This window comes from Heterodontus francisci, chromosome 1 (genome assembly GCF_036365525.1).
Source record: "Heterodontus francisci isolate sHetFra1 chromosome 1, sHetFra1.hap1, whole genome shotgun sequence".
NCBI lineage: Eukaryota > Metazoa > Chordata > Chondrichthyes > Heterodontiformes > Heterodontidae > Heterodontus > Heterodontus francisci.
In genome coordinates, this window is record NC_090371.1 from 107357815 (window position 1) to 107371650 (window position 13836).

Consider the following 13836-nt stretch of genomic DNA (forward strand, 5'->3'; position numbering starts at 1 on the left):
GAGGATAGAATGTGGGTGACCAGCCAGCAGTGCATTGGAATTGTCATGTCTAGAGGTAACAAAAGCATGATTGAGGGTTTCAGCAACAGATGAGCTGAGATGGGATGCAGACTCTCAGCCTTAAAGACAGCAGCAGCTTTAAGACATGAATACCAATCCAGGTTACAGCTCCAGATCCAGCATAATGGCAACTGAAAAGCTGTCCAATACATTATAATGGGAGCTCCTCTTGTTCCTTCCTTTGTATCCAGTTTTGTTTCTATCAAAGTGTCAGCATTTGAATTCACAGCGAAATGAGAAGTGACAGGAAAATGAGTGATAAAAAGAAAAACATAAACAAAAGGTGCTGGAAGCATATAGAGAGGTGGACAGAGAGAGGAGACAGAGTAAAGGAGGAACTTACAGAAAAATATCAGACAGAGATAAAGAGATAGCAAAAGAGGCACAGGGAGAGAGAATATGTGGGATATAGAAAAGAAGTGCAAGACAAAAAGACAAAAGACAACAGATAGAATTAATATTAAACAAGCAGAGATAGGCAGCTGGAATTTGCAGGGTTTTTGATGGTGAACTATCAGCATTCACTGTCATTAACCCATTGAATCTGACTGCAACTTCAGGATTCAGCACAAATGCAGATTAACAAGGAAATCCTGTAAATTGCAGTCTGTCATTCGCTGCTCCACCACAGGCTGCACTGTGGACCCTACCTGTCCCTCCGAGCTGGCAATCGGAGAAAACAACTGATTTAGCTAGAACTTCTACCTTTCCACTCTCTCATCACTATCAGAAACCCCATAAAAAGTTAAGCCTTGTTCAATAAGATGTAACTGCATTTTTAATGGCAATCTGAGTAACAATTACTGCTGAACAACCAATCAGGCCCTGAAAAAAAGTGGAATCTCGTTAAATTTCACCATAGGAAGATAGAAGCAGGAGTAAGCCATTCAGCCCGCCTCGCCATTCAATACGATACGATTATGATTGATCATCCACTTCAATGCCTTTTTCCCGCACAATCCTCATACCCACTTAGGTCATTTGTATTTAGAAATCTGTCAATCTCTGCTTTAAACATGCTCAATGACTGAGCTCCCACAGCCTTCTGGGGCAGAGAATTCCAAAGGTTCACAACCCTCTGAGTAAAGAAATTTCTCCCTTCTCTGTCCTAAGTGGCTTCCCCCTTATCTTGAAATTGTGTCCCCTGGTTCTAGACTCCCCAACCAGGAGAAACATCTTAGCTGCATTTACCGTGTCTATCCCTTTGAATATTTTGTAGGTTTCAATGAGATCACCTATCATTCTTTGAAACTCGAGAGAATACAGGCCCAGTTTCCCCAATCTCCCTTCATAAGACAGTCCTGCCATTCCAGGAATAAGTCTGGTGAACCATCATTGCACTCCCTCTATGGCAATAATATCCTTCCTAAGGGGACCAAAACAGCACACAGTACTCCAGGTGTGCTCTAACCAAGGCTGTATCTTCTTCTTCTTTGGCCTCCTTGTCTCAAGAGACAATGGGTAAGCGCCTGGACGTGGTCAGTGGTTTGTGAAGCAGCACCTGGAGTGGCTATAAAGGCCAATTCTAGAGTGACAGACTGTGTCCGGTTCTACACAATTGAAGCAAGACTTCACTACTTCTCAAAGCGTCTTGTGATAAAGGCTAACATACCATTAGCCTTCTTAATTGCTTGCTGCACCTGCAGTGACTTACTGACAAGGACACCAAGGTCCCTTTGTACATCTACACTTTATAATCTCTTACCATCTAAGAAATACTCTGCACATCTATTCCTCCTACCAAAGTGGATAACCTCACATTTTTCCACATTATATTCCATCTGCCATGTTCTTGCCCACTCACTAAGTCTGTCCAAATCCCCTTGAAGCCGCTTTGCATCTTCCTCACAACACACATTCCCAGCTAGTTTTGTGTCATCTGCGAACTTGGAAATACTACACTTGGTCCCCACATCTAAATCATTGATATATATTGTGAAAAGCTGGGGCCCAAGCACTGATCCCTGCAGTACCTCACTAATCACAGCCTGCCAACACGAGAATGACCCATTTATTCCGAGTCTCTGCTTTCTGTCTGTTAACCAATCCTTAATCCATGCCAGTATATTACCACCTATCCCATGTGCTTTAATTTTGCTAACCAACGTCCTGTGGGGGACTTTATCAAAAGCCTTCTGAGATTCCAAGAAAATCTATGGCCACCGAATCCCCTTTATCAATTCTGTTAGTAACATCCTCAAAAAACTCCAATAGGTTCATCAAACATGATTTCTCATTCATAAATCCCTGTTGATTTTGCACAATCAGATCATTATTAGCCAAGTGTCCACTTATCACATCCTTTAGAACAGATTCTAGCATTTTCCCTACAACAGGCGTCAGGTTAACAGGTCTGTAATTCCCTGTTTTCTCAATCCCTCCCTTTTTAAATAGTGGGGTGACTTTTGCAACCTTCCAATCCACAGGAATCGCTCCAGAATCTAAAGAATTTTGGAAGATGATCACCAATGCACCCACTATCTCCATTGCTACCTCTTTCAAAACTCTGGGAAGTAGAATATCAGGTCCTGGGGACTTATCAACCTTCAGCCCCATTTATTACTCCATACAACCTTCTTACTAGTACTAATTTCCTTCAATTCCTCATTCCCCCTAATCCCTTGGATCTCTAATTCTGGGAGATTTCTTGTATCTTTCTCAGTGAAGACAGACACAAAGTAATCATTTAGCTTCTTTGCCATTTCGGTATTCACCATTATAAATTCTTCTCACTCTGCCTGTAATGGACAAACATTTGTCTTAGCCAAACGTTTCCTTTTTACATACATATAGAAGCTTTTACCTTCTGTTTTTATATTTTTTGCTAGCTTACATTCATATTCTCTTCTCCCTTTCTTTATCAGTTTCTTCGTCCTTATTTGCTGTATTCAAAATCCTCCCAATCCTCAGGTTTACTACTATTTCTGGCAACTTTATAGGCCTTTTCTTTTAATCTCATACAAACCTTAATTTCCATTGTTATCCTCGGTTGACTGCCTTTACTTTTGGGGTTTTTGTGCCTTGAAGGAATGTATAATTGCTATAAACTATGTAATATTTCTTTAAAGACTATCCATTGCCTATGTACTGTCATACCTTTTAATGTATTTTCCCAATCCACCTCAGCCAATTTGCCCCTCATTCCTTCATAATTTCCTTTGTTCAAATTTAACACCCTGGCATCAGATTGAAGTACCGCACTTTCAAACATAATGTAAAATTCTATCATATTATGGTCACTCATCCCTAAAGGTTCTTTTACAAGAAGATTATTAATTAGCCCTTTCTCATTACATTATATTAGATCTAAAATAGCCTGTTCTCTAGTCGGTTCCTCAACATACTGCTCTAGAAAACCAGTCCTAACACACTCCAGAAACATGTCCTCCACTTCATTAGTGCTCATTAGGTTTACCCAGTCTATATGCAGATTGACATCACCCATGATTACTGCACATGCTACATGCTTCTCTAATCTCCTGATTAATGCCATTCTCCACACTACCACCACAGTCTGGTGGCCTATAAACAACTGCCAATGTTTGCTGCCCCTTGCTGTTTCTTCGCACCACCTAAACAGATTCCACATTTTGTTCTTCCAATCGGAGATCCTCCCTTACACATCACCACTTCCCTTTACTTTTTGTCATTCCTTCCTAAATGTCAAATATCTTTGAATATTCAGTTCCCAGTCTTGGTCACGTTCCCATTATGGCAATTAGATCATACCCATTTACCTCTATTTGGGCCTTTAAATCATCTACCTTGTTGTGAATGATGCTTGCATTCATGTAGAGTGCTCTTAACCTTGTCTTCTTGACATTCTACATTCTAAGCCTAGTTGATGCTCGCCTTTGTTTCGCTTGCCTGCTAATGTCACTTGCTGCTTTTCTATCTCTTGTTACCAGCTTTAATTCCTTCCAATTTGAGCGACCCCTCAGGTTCCCATCCCCCTAACAAGCTAGTTTAAACCCTCCCCAACAGCACTAGCAAATCTTCCTGCGAGAATGTTAGTTCCGGTCTGGTTAAGGTGTAGCCCATCCATCTTGTACAGGTCCCACCTGCCTCAGAACCAGTCCCAATGCCTCAGATATCTGATGCCCTCCCTCCTACACCAATTCTCCAGCCACGTGTTTAATCGATCAATTCTCCTACTCCTAAACTCACTAGCACATGGCACTGGGAATAATCCTGAGATTACTGCTTTGGAGGTGCTGCTTTTTAATTTCCTTCATAACTCCCTAAAATCTGCTTTCAGGACCTCATCCCTGTTCCTACCTATGTCATTGGTACCAATGTGGACCACGACCTCTGGCTGTTCACCCTTCCCCAGAAGGATGCCCTGCAGCCGCTCCGTGACATTCCTGACCTTGGCATCGGGGAGGCAACACACCATCCTGGAGTCACGTTTACTGCTGCAGAAATGCCTGTCTGATCACCTGACTATCGAATCCCCTATCACTATTGCTCTTCCACTCTTCTTCCTCCCTCCTGTGCAACTGAGCTACCCGAGGAGCCACGGACTTTGCTCTGGCTGCACTCCCCCGAGAAACCATCGTTCTCACCCATATCCAAAATGGAAAATCGATTAGTAAGCAAGATAGACTCAGGGGATTCCTGCACAGCCTGCCTGGTTCTCTTAGACTGCCTGGTGGTCACCCATTCCAACTCTGCCTGCGGTGTGGCCACCTCCCTAAACGTTCCAATCACATAGTCCTCTGCCTCGCAGATGCACAACAGTGACTCCAGCCGTTGCTCGAATTCTGAAACCCAGAGCTCAAGCTTCTGCAGCCGGTGACACTTCCTGTAGACGTGTTAGTCTAGTACACGTGGTGTGTCCATGACTTCCCACATACCACAGGATATGCATTCCAGTTGGCCGAGTTGATCTGCCATAATGTAACTTTAAAAACCTTTTACAATAAGAAGTAAAGTAACTTACCAGGTACTCAATCAACTTCTTCCCCTGTACTGAAGACAGGGGAGAAAGGGAGGCAGGCGCCCATCCCTCATGCACCAAACTCCCACTTTACAGTCTGTGCACTCAAATTTATTTTCTTCTTATAGTTCCCCTTCCTGACAGAACTCCCTCAATTCCCTTAACACTTTGTGCCCTTCAGCAGCACTCAGTGCAGACAAGCAGCACTGAGAGTCCCCTGAATTTATACTCTGAAAACAATGCTGTGTAGGCTCTGCTAGAGCTCAGAAACCAGTTTAAGCTAGCTACCTAATTAACTAGCTGCAGTTACTCTGAGTGTTAGTATACTCCTGTTTAAAACTGCAAGGAACCTAACTTACCTCTTAACTGAAACAGGAATTTCAATTAATTGCTAGATGTAAACAAAACAAAAACTAGTCTTGAGAGATTAACCCTTAAAATTCACTCACTTACCAAACTTTCTTCTGCACATTCAATGCAGTGCCATTATGAATAATTACTAGACTTTTTGAAAACAGAATTTTTTAAAAAGTTAGTTCATGATATTTCAGCTTCTACCTTAATTCCACGTGTATATCTAAATCTTTATTTTGGGCTCTGTAAAATGTTTCAAAAGTCGATTGATAATTAGTGCTTTTCATTTCCTGATTTTTTGGCTGTGGAAATTCTTGAATGTGATTAGCTGCTTAGACAGCTTGATGACATCAATGCAGCTGAGTGCTGGGAATCTCCATTAAACAACACAACAATCAACTGCACTTTGAGAAAGGCAATTTTCTCGCCAGAGATCGCTAGATTTCTCAGCGTAGCTTTCTTCGAGGGTTCAGCGGCGATCAATGTCACTTTGCTGCTGACCACAAATTACAGGCCATGGTTACGAGAGACTCTTTGTTCAACAGCAATGCCACATAAACATGAAATACTGCACAGGTGCAAATGGCACTCCATCGAATAATTTTAATTACTTTAAGAGATAGTAGAATACAAGAGAAGGAAGTTATGAGCAAACTATATTATTCTAGTCAGGTAGCAACTTGAGTAATGTGTTCAATTCTAGTTGCTGAGAAACAAGAAACATTCAAATTCTACTGAATTTGTCAAACATGACTTATCTTTCACATACCCTGGCTGTTCTTGATTGGCCCACACATTTCCAAATGCTTACTAATTTTATTTTGAATTATGGACTCTAATAGCTTTCTCATAACTGATGTTAGACTAATTAGTCTATAACTGCGTAGTTTATCCTCCTCTCCCTTCTGGAACTGGCCCATGGTGCAATTTGTATCAAAGATGACTGAAAAATTGTGGCCAGGGCCTTACCATCTCTGATACCTAGGGTATTTGCTACCAGGGCCCAGCGACTTAGGTGTCTTGAGTTATGCTAATCTTTTCCAGAACAAAAGCAAAATACTGCAGATGCTGCAAATCTGAAAAAAAAACAGAAAGTGCTGAAAATACTCAGCAGGTCTGGCAGCATCTGTGGAGAGAGAAACAGAGTTAACTGTTAGATGTAAACAAAACAAAAACTAGTCTTGAGAGATTAACTCTGTTTCTCTCTCCACAGATGCTGCCAGACCTGCTTTTCCAGAACAAATTCCTTTCCTAGTTGCCTCCAACAATTGTTCCTTATCTTCTGGCAGCACATCTACATTCTCACTTTCACCATTGTTTCTAAATACCAATACAAATATTAAATATCTCCAATATACCTTCATTCTTTGAAATTATATTCCTTTTCCTAGCACTGAATGTTTCTACCCTCCAACAATCCATTTACTTTTTATTTGCTTATAAAACCCCTTACTCTTTCATATTGCCACCTTCAGTCTTTTTCATCATTTTTTTACCCTTTTAATCTCACCTTTCACCTCTTCACTCAATTATATTGTTAGCCCAAACTTTATCATATGCCTTCATTTTAAGTTTCAGTTTAGTTTTACGGTCTCTAGTTATCCATGGAATTGTATACTTTGAACCGCTGATTTTGCAACCTGTTCATTGTCCTTTTTGTCCAGTTAGTAGGGCCAAATCCCCTTTCATCTCACTGAACTCAGTCTTTTCCACTTATTTTTTCCTCCTGATTATCCTTTTCTATCTTAACACTGAATCCAACCATGCTGTGGTCACTATTTTTCAATTTTTAAAAATTCATTGAGATGTGGGCATTGCTGGCAATGCCAGCTTATCCCTAATTGCCCTTGAGATGGTATTGGTGAGCCACCTTCCGGAATTGCTGCAGTCTGTGCAGTATAGGTACACCCACAGTGCTGTTAGGTAGGGAGTTCCAGGATTTTGAACTAGCAATAATGAAAGAGCAGCAATATAGTTCCAAGTCAGGACTTGGAGGGAAACTTGTAGGTTGTGGTGTTTCCATGTCTCTGCTGCCCTTGTTCTTCGAGGCAGTAGAGGTCATGGGTTTGGAAGGTGCTGTTGAAGAATCCCTTGGCAAGTTGCTGCAGTGCATCTTATAGATGGTGCACACTGCAGCCACAATGCACTGGTGGTGGAGGGGGTGAATGTTTAAGATGGCGGATGGGATGCCAATCAAGTGGGCTACTTTGTCCTGGATGGTGTCGAGCTTCTTGAGTGTTGTTGGAGTTGCACTCATACAAGCAAGTGCGGAGTATTCCATCACACTCCTTATTGTGCCTTGTAGATGATGGAAAAAAGCTTTGGAGAGTCAGGAGGTAAGTCATGGGGTTGGGGGTTGTGGCGTTTAGCAGTGTTTATCGGGGTGCTGGGCTTTGATGCATTAAGCACTGGTTCTGGCAATGTCGCAGCACTTCAGACAGAGAACCTGGCATTTGGTAATACTGGAGTATGCAAGTTGGAGTTTTGGTTACTGGTTGATTCCCAGTGTATAGCTGTTGTGGAGACTACCAGGGTTTTGCAGCAGTGCGTGAAGGGAACAACCCATGGTATAACAACAATGGGACAAATGATCCAAAGTAGTGATAGCATTGGGTAGAGCAGCAGGATCTGCAACACTAAAGAATGCTAGAACTCATAGGTAATTCCAATGTATAGTATCACAGGAAAAGTAGAGTCCTAAATTTGTGGTAGGACAACGGCAGGGGTCTGGAATCATTGGAAACAGCAGCACAAAATTTGACACCAGTGTAAAGGGGGATCCCTGGTATGGTAGGCAGGACCCTGGGGTATACCAGCACTGTGAGGATGTTCCATACTCCAAGAGCACCAGTGCTCCTGTTTTCTGCCAGTAATGGTATAGGACTGTGTCATCTGGGAGTGGGGTCCTCAAGATGGGCACCACAGGAAACTAGATCCTGGGAACACTGGCACAGGGAATCACAGGGTCTGCAAGCACTAAGAATGAAAGTCTAGGATATTGGAGTAGTGGAATGATATGTCAAAGCCTGGAAGTATTGGGGGAAACAAAAGAAAAATTATGGGGCTACAGAAAAACAGATGGGGTGCCATGATATTGGAACTTATTGGTGATTCTTGGATGTGGAACTACTAAGAAGGGCATTTCTGGGGTCTGGGACATTGATAGGAGAGCCCCACGATCCAGATTTCCTCCCTGCTCTTCCCATAGTCTTAAAAATATTTCATGTTCAGATATATATCCAGTTCCCTTTTGAAAATTATTACTGCATATGCTCCCTTTCAGACAATGCATAACAACTCACAAAACTGCCCATGTCTTTTTGTCAATGATTTTAAATCTGTGTCGTCTGGGTGGATACCAACACTCCCACAATGCAACAACTGGGGCACAAACCGCGATTGGTAACCACCGTTGACACCAAATGCGTCCAATTGAAAAGGATATTGAAAGATAAAGCTTTTTTAAAACGCTGTTGTCCTAACTTTCTATAAATCATATGAACATTTTAAGTTTGCGGCATGATTAACTGCGCAGAATAGAAAATACCAATGGTGTTTTTTTTTAATTCATTCCCAACCATGCGAAACTCACACGGGGACAGATGCTCATGGATTATTAAATCACATTGTTTGAATGTACCATGTAATTGTGTAAAAAGAATGATTGTAACCTGGACGCGCCTCCCACGGGTTCCTCTGAACGCGACTGGATCTCATAAACATCATTGAAGTGAAGGATTGTGAGCAACGGAGCCTCAGCACCAGTCACTTCTTCACACAACTCATCGAACCTGCTAACACTTGACGCCGCCATCTTTAATTTCAACAACCACAAGCGCCAACCGCCAAACGGGCAGTCGCGATAGCAACGTGGAACCCAGCCACGTGCCAAGCAGCAGTCTCATTGTGACGCGTGGCTGCTCCGGCGTCATACAAACAGTCGCACGCGCACAAGAAACACGTGGCGTTGTAGACCCGCTTACGTTGTGGAAATGGCGTCGACGTTCAGTCGAAATAAAAATGAACTTTCAGTAAGTCAGAAAGAAATGAAATCGTGGAAATCCCTTGATTTAAGCATATTTTTTTCAATCAAACCAAACCCAAACTGTAAGAAGTTTAATGCTATTAGGTCCACTGTGCAGGCCATGAAATGCAAATCAATAGAAAACATTTTGCTTCCATCTGTGGGCAAAATATACACCGCATATTCCCCTAGTAACCATGTCATCATCAAAGATCTCCAGCATTGCACAAATCATCGGTGTGCTTTTTTTTCAATCAGGTTACCTGTGGCATTTTTTTATTCGTTCATGAGATGTGGCCGTCACTGGCTAGACCAGCATTTATTGCCCACCCCTAATTGCCCTTGAACTGAGTGGCTTGCTAGGTCATTTCAGAGTCAGCCTCATTGCTGTGGGTCTGGAGTCAGTTTCCTTCCCAAAAGGACATCACTGAATCAGATGGGTTTTTACAACAATTGACAATGGTTTCATGGTCACCATTAGACTCGCTTTTTAATTCCAGATTTATTAATTGAATTCAAATTTTGTCATCTGCTGTGGTGGGATTTGAACCCATATCTCCAGAGCACTAACCTGGGTCTCTGTATTGCTAGTCTAGTGACAAAACCACTATGTTCTGCCTCCCCAGTTGTTTCATTATTAAAAATAAATCAAGCTATATATGTCACATGGACTTCAGGGAACAAATAATTAGCATTAATATAGTTCCTATTCTCTGTTGTGTATTTTTTGCCCTTTTTTTCTAAATCCTTTTTCAGTTTTTCTCTTCCTGTCTTCATAACAAACCCCTTTCTTTAACAGTGTTGTTGCACTGCAGCCGTGAAAGCTGAGACAGCCCCAACTCTGTAGTGTTGTTCTCTTGCCGTCCAGCAAAAGAAAGTGAAAATACAAAACTAGAATTTAGTGGCAGATCAAGGTATATCACAATCCTGAAAAGGGTGGCATGATGCAAGCGAATGAGCATAGATAGATACCCACCAAATGCTATAGGTTCTGGCTATCATCTGTGAAAGGGAAACAACCAAAACTAATCATTTCAAATAACCCCTGCAGTTACAACTGCAACTGGCAACAGTGATAGTGTAATTTGATTTTTTTTCACTGCTTTAAGAAAATGAAATCACAACAATACTGCAGTACATTCAAGGTCACTCATACGAACATATGAATTAGGAGCAGGAGTAGGCCACTCGGCCCTTCGAGCCTGCTCCGCCATTCAGTAAGTTCATGGCTGAACTGATAACTCCACATTTCTACCTACCCCCGATAACCTTGCACCCCCTTGCTTATCAAGAATTTATCTATCTCTGCCTTAAAAATACTCAAAGACTCTGCTTCCACCACCTTTTGAGGAAGGGAATTCCAAAGACTCACGACCCTCTGAGAGAAAAAAATTCTCCTCATCTCTGTCTTAAATGGGCAACCCCTTATTTTTAAACAGAGACCCCTAGTTCTAGATTCTCTCACAAGGAGAAACATCCTTTCCACATCCACCCTGTCAAGACCCCTCAGGAACTTATATTTTTCAATCAAGTCGCCTCTTACACTTCTAAATTCCAGCGGATACAAGCCTAGCCTGTCCAATCTTTCTTCATAAGATAGCCCGCCCATTCCAGGTATTAGTCTAGTAAACCTTCTTTGTACTGCCTCCAACACATTTACATCCTTCCTTAAATAAGGAGACCAGTACTCCAGATGTGGTCTCACCATTGCCCTGTATAGCTGAAGCATAACCTCCCTACTTTTGTATTCAATTCCCCTTGCGATAAATGATAACATTCTAAGCTTTCCTAATTACGTTTTGTACCTGCATACTAACCTTTTGGAATTCATGCACTAGGACACCCAGATCCCTCTGCATCTCAGAGCTCTGCAATCTCTCACCATTTAGATAATATGCTTCATTTTTATTCTTCCTGGCAAAGTGGACAATTTCCCACTTTCCCACTTTCCCACATTATACTCCATTTGCCAAGTTTTTGCCCACTCACTTAACCTATCTATGTCCCTTTGTAGCTGTCTTATGTCCTCTTCGCAAGTTACTTTCCCACCTATCTTTGTGTCATCGTCAAATTTAGCAACCTTCGGTCCCTTCATCTAAGTCATTTATATAAATTGTAAAAAGTTGAAGCCCCAGCACAGATTCCTGTGGCACACCACTTGTTACATCTTGCCAACCAGAAAATGGCCTATTTGTGCCTACTCTCTGTTTCCTGTTAGCTAGCCAATCTTCTATCCATGCCAATATTTTGCCCTACACCATGAGCTTTTATTTTTTGCAATAACCTTTGATGTAGCACCTTATCAAATGCCTTCTGGAAATCTAAGTACAATACGTCCACCAGTTCCCCTATATTCACAGCACATGTAACTTACTCAAAGATCTCCAATAAATTGGTTTAACATGATTTCCCTTTCACAAAACCATGTTGACTCTGCCTGATTACCTTGAATTTTTCTAAGTGCCCTGCTATAACATCTTTAATAATAGTTTCTAACATTTTCCCTAAGACAGATGTTAAGCTAACTGGCCTGTAGTTTCCTGCTTTCTGTCTCCCTCCCTTTTTGAATAAAGGAGTTACATTTGCTATTTTCCAATCTAATGGAACCTTCCCCAAATCTAGGGTATTTTGGAAAATTTAAACTAACGCATCAACTATCTCACTCGCCACTTCTTTTAAGGCCCTAGGATGAAGTCCATCAGGACCCGGGGACTTGTCAGTCCACAGCTCCAACAATTTGTTCACTATCTGGTGATTGTAATTTTCTTGAGTTCCGCCCTGCCTTCCATTACCTGACTTACAGCGAATACTGGGATGTTACTTGTATCCTCAATAATGAAGACCAATGCAAAATATCTGTTCAGTTCATCTGCCATTTGCTTATTATCCATTCTTAATTCCCCAGACTCACTTTCTATAGGACCAACGCTCACTTTGTTAACTCTTTTCTTTTTAAAATATCTGTACAAACACTTACTATGTCTTTATATTTCTAGCTAGCTTTCTCTTGTACTCTAATTTTACCTTCCTTATCAATCTTTTAGTCATTCTTTGCTTTTTTTATATTCTGTCCAATCTTCTCACCTGCCTCCCATCTTTGCGCAAATATAGGCTTCTTCTTTAAGTTTGATACTATCTTTAACTGTTTTAGTTAACCACGGATGGCGAGTCCCACCCCTGGAAGTTTTCTTTCTCGTTGAAATATATCTATTCTGTGTATTCTGAAATATCCTCTTAAATCTCTTAAAAATCATCACTCGCTGCTGCCAGGTCAGCATGCCAGCACTTGCTGATACAAAGCAGCGCAGAGAAGCCCCCTCTGCAGTCTAGTTCCTACTGAGTCTGGGTGCTAATGCACCAGACAAGCGAAGTTCCTTCTTCCCCATGTTTTTAGCACAAGTTCCCGTCTCTAGAATATAGAGGTGTCAACCGGAGCCACTGGCACTGTATCGGAGCCACTGGCACTGTAAGTGTGTGAAGAGTATGATTGGGGCCTGGCCACAGCTGGAGTACTGTGTACAGTTCTGGTCGCCACACTATAGGAAGGATGTGATTGCACTGGAGAGGGTGCAGAGGAGATTCACCAGGATGTTGCCTGGGCTGGAGCATTTCAGCTATGAATAGGGACTGAAAAGGCTAGGGTTGTTTCCCTTAGAGCAGAGAAGGCTGAGGGGGACATGATTGAGGTGTACAAAATTATGAGGGGCATTGATAGGTTAGATAGGAAGAAACTTTTTCCCTTAGCGGAGGTGTCAATAACCAGGGGGCATAGGTTTAAGGTAAGGGGCAGGAGGTTTAGAGGGGATTTGAGGAAACATTTTTTCACTCAGAGGATGGCTGGAATCTGGAATACACTGCCTGAAGAGGTGGTAGAGGCAGGAACCCTCACAACATTTAAGAAATATTTAGATGAACACTTGAAACACCATAGCATACAAGGCTACAGTCCAAGTGCTGGAAAATGGGATTAGAATATTTAGGTGCTTGATGGCCAGCACAGACACGATGGGCCAAAGGACCTGTTTCTGTGCTGTATAACTTTTATGACTCTATAAGCAGGAGTAGGCCATTTGGCCCCTCGAGCCTGCCCTGCCATTCAAATAGATCATGGCTGATCTACCTCAACGTCATTTTCCCGCACTATCCCCATTTCCCTTGATATCTGTAATATCTAGAAATCTATTGATCTCTATCTTGAACATACTCAATGACTGAGCCTCCACAGCCCTCTGGGGTAGAGAATTCCACAGATTCACCACCCTCTGAGTGAGGAAATTCCTCTCATCTCAGTCCTAAATGGCCTACCTCTTATTCTGAGACTGTGTCTCCTGGTTCTAGACACCCAACGCGAGCCAGGGGAAACATCCTTCCTGCATCTACCCTGTCGAGCCCTGTAAGAATTTTGTATGTTTAATGAGATGTTTAGTTTAGTTTAGAGATACAACACTGAAACAGGCCC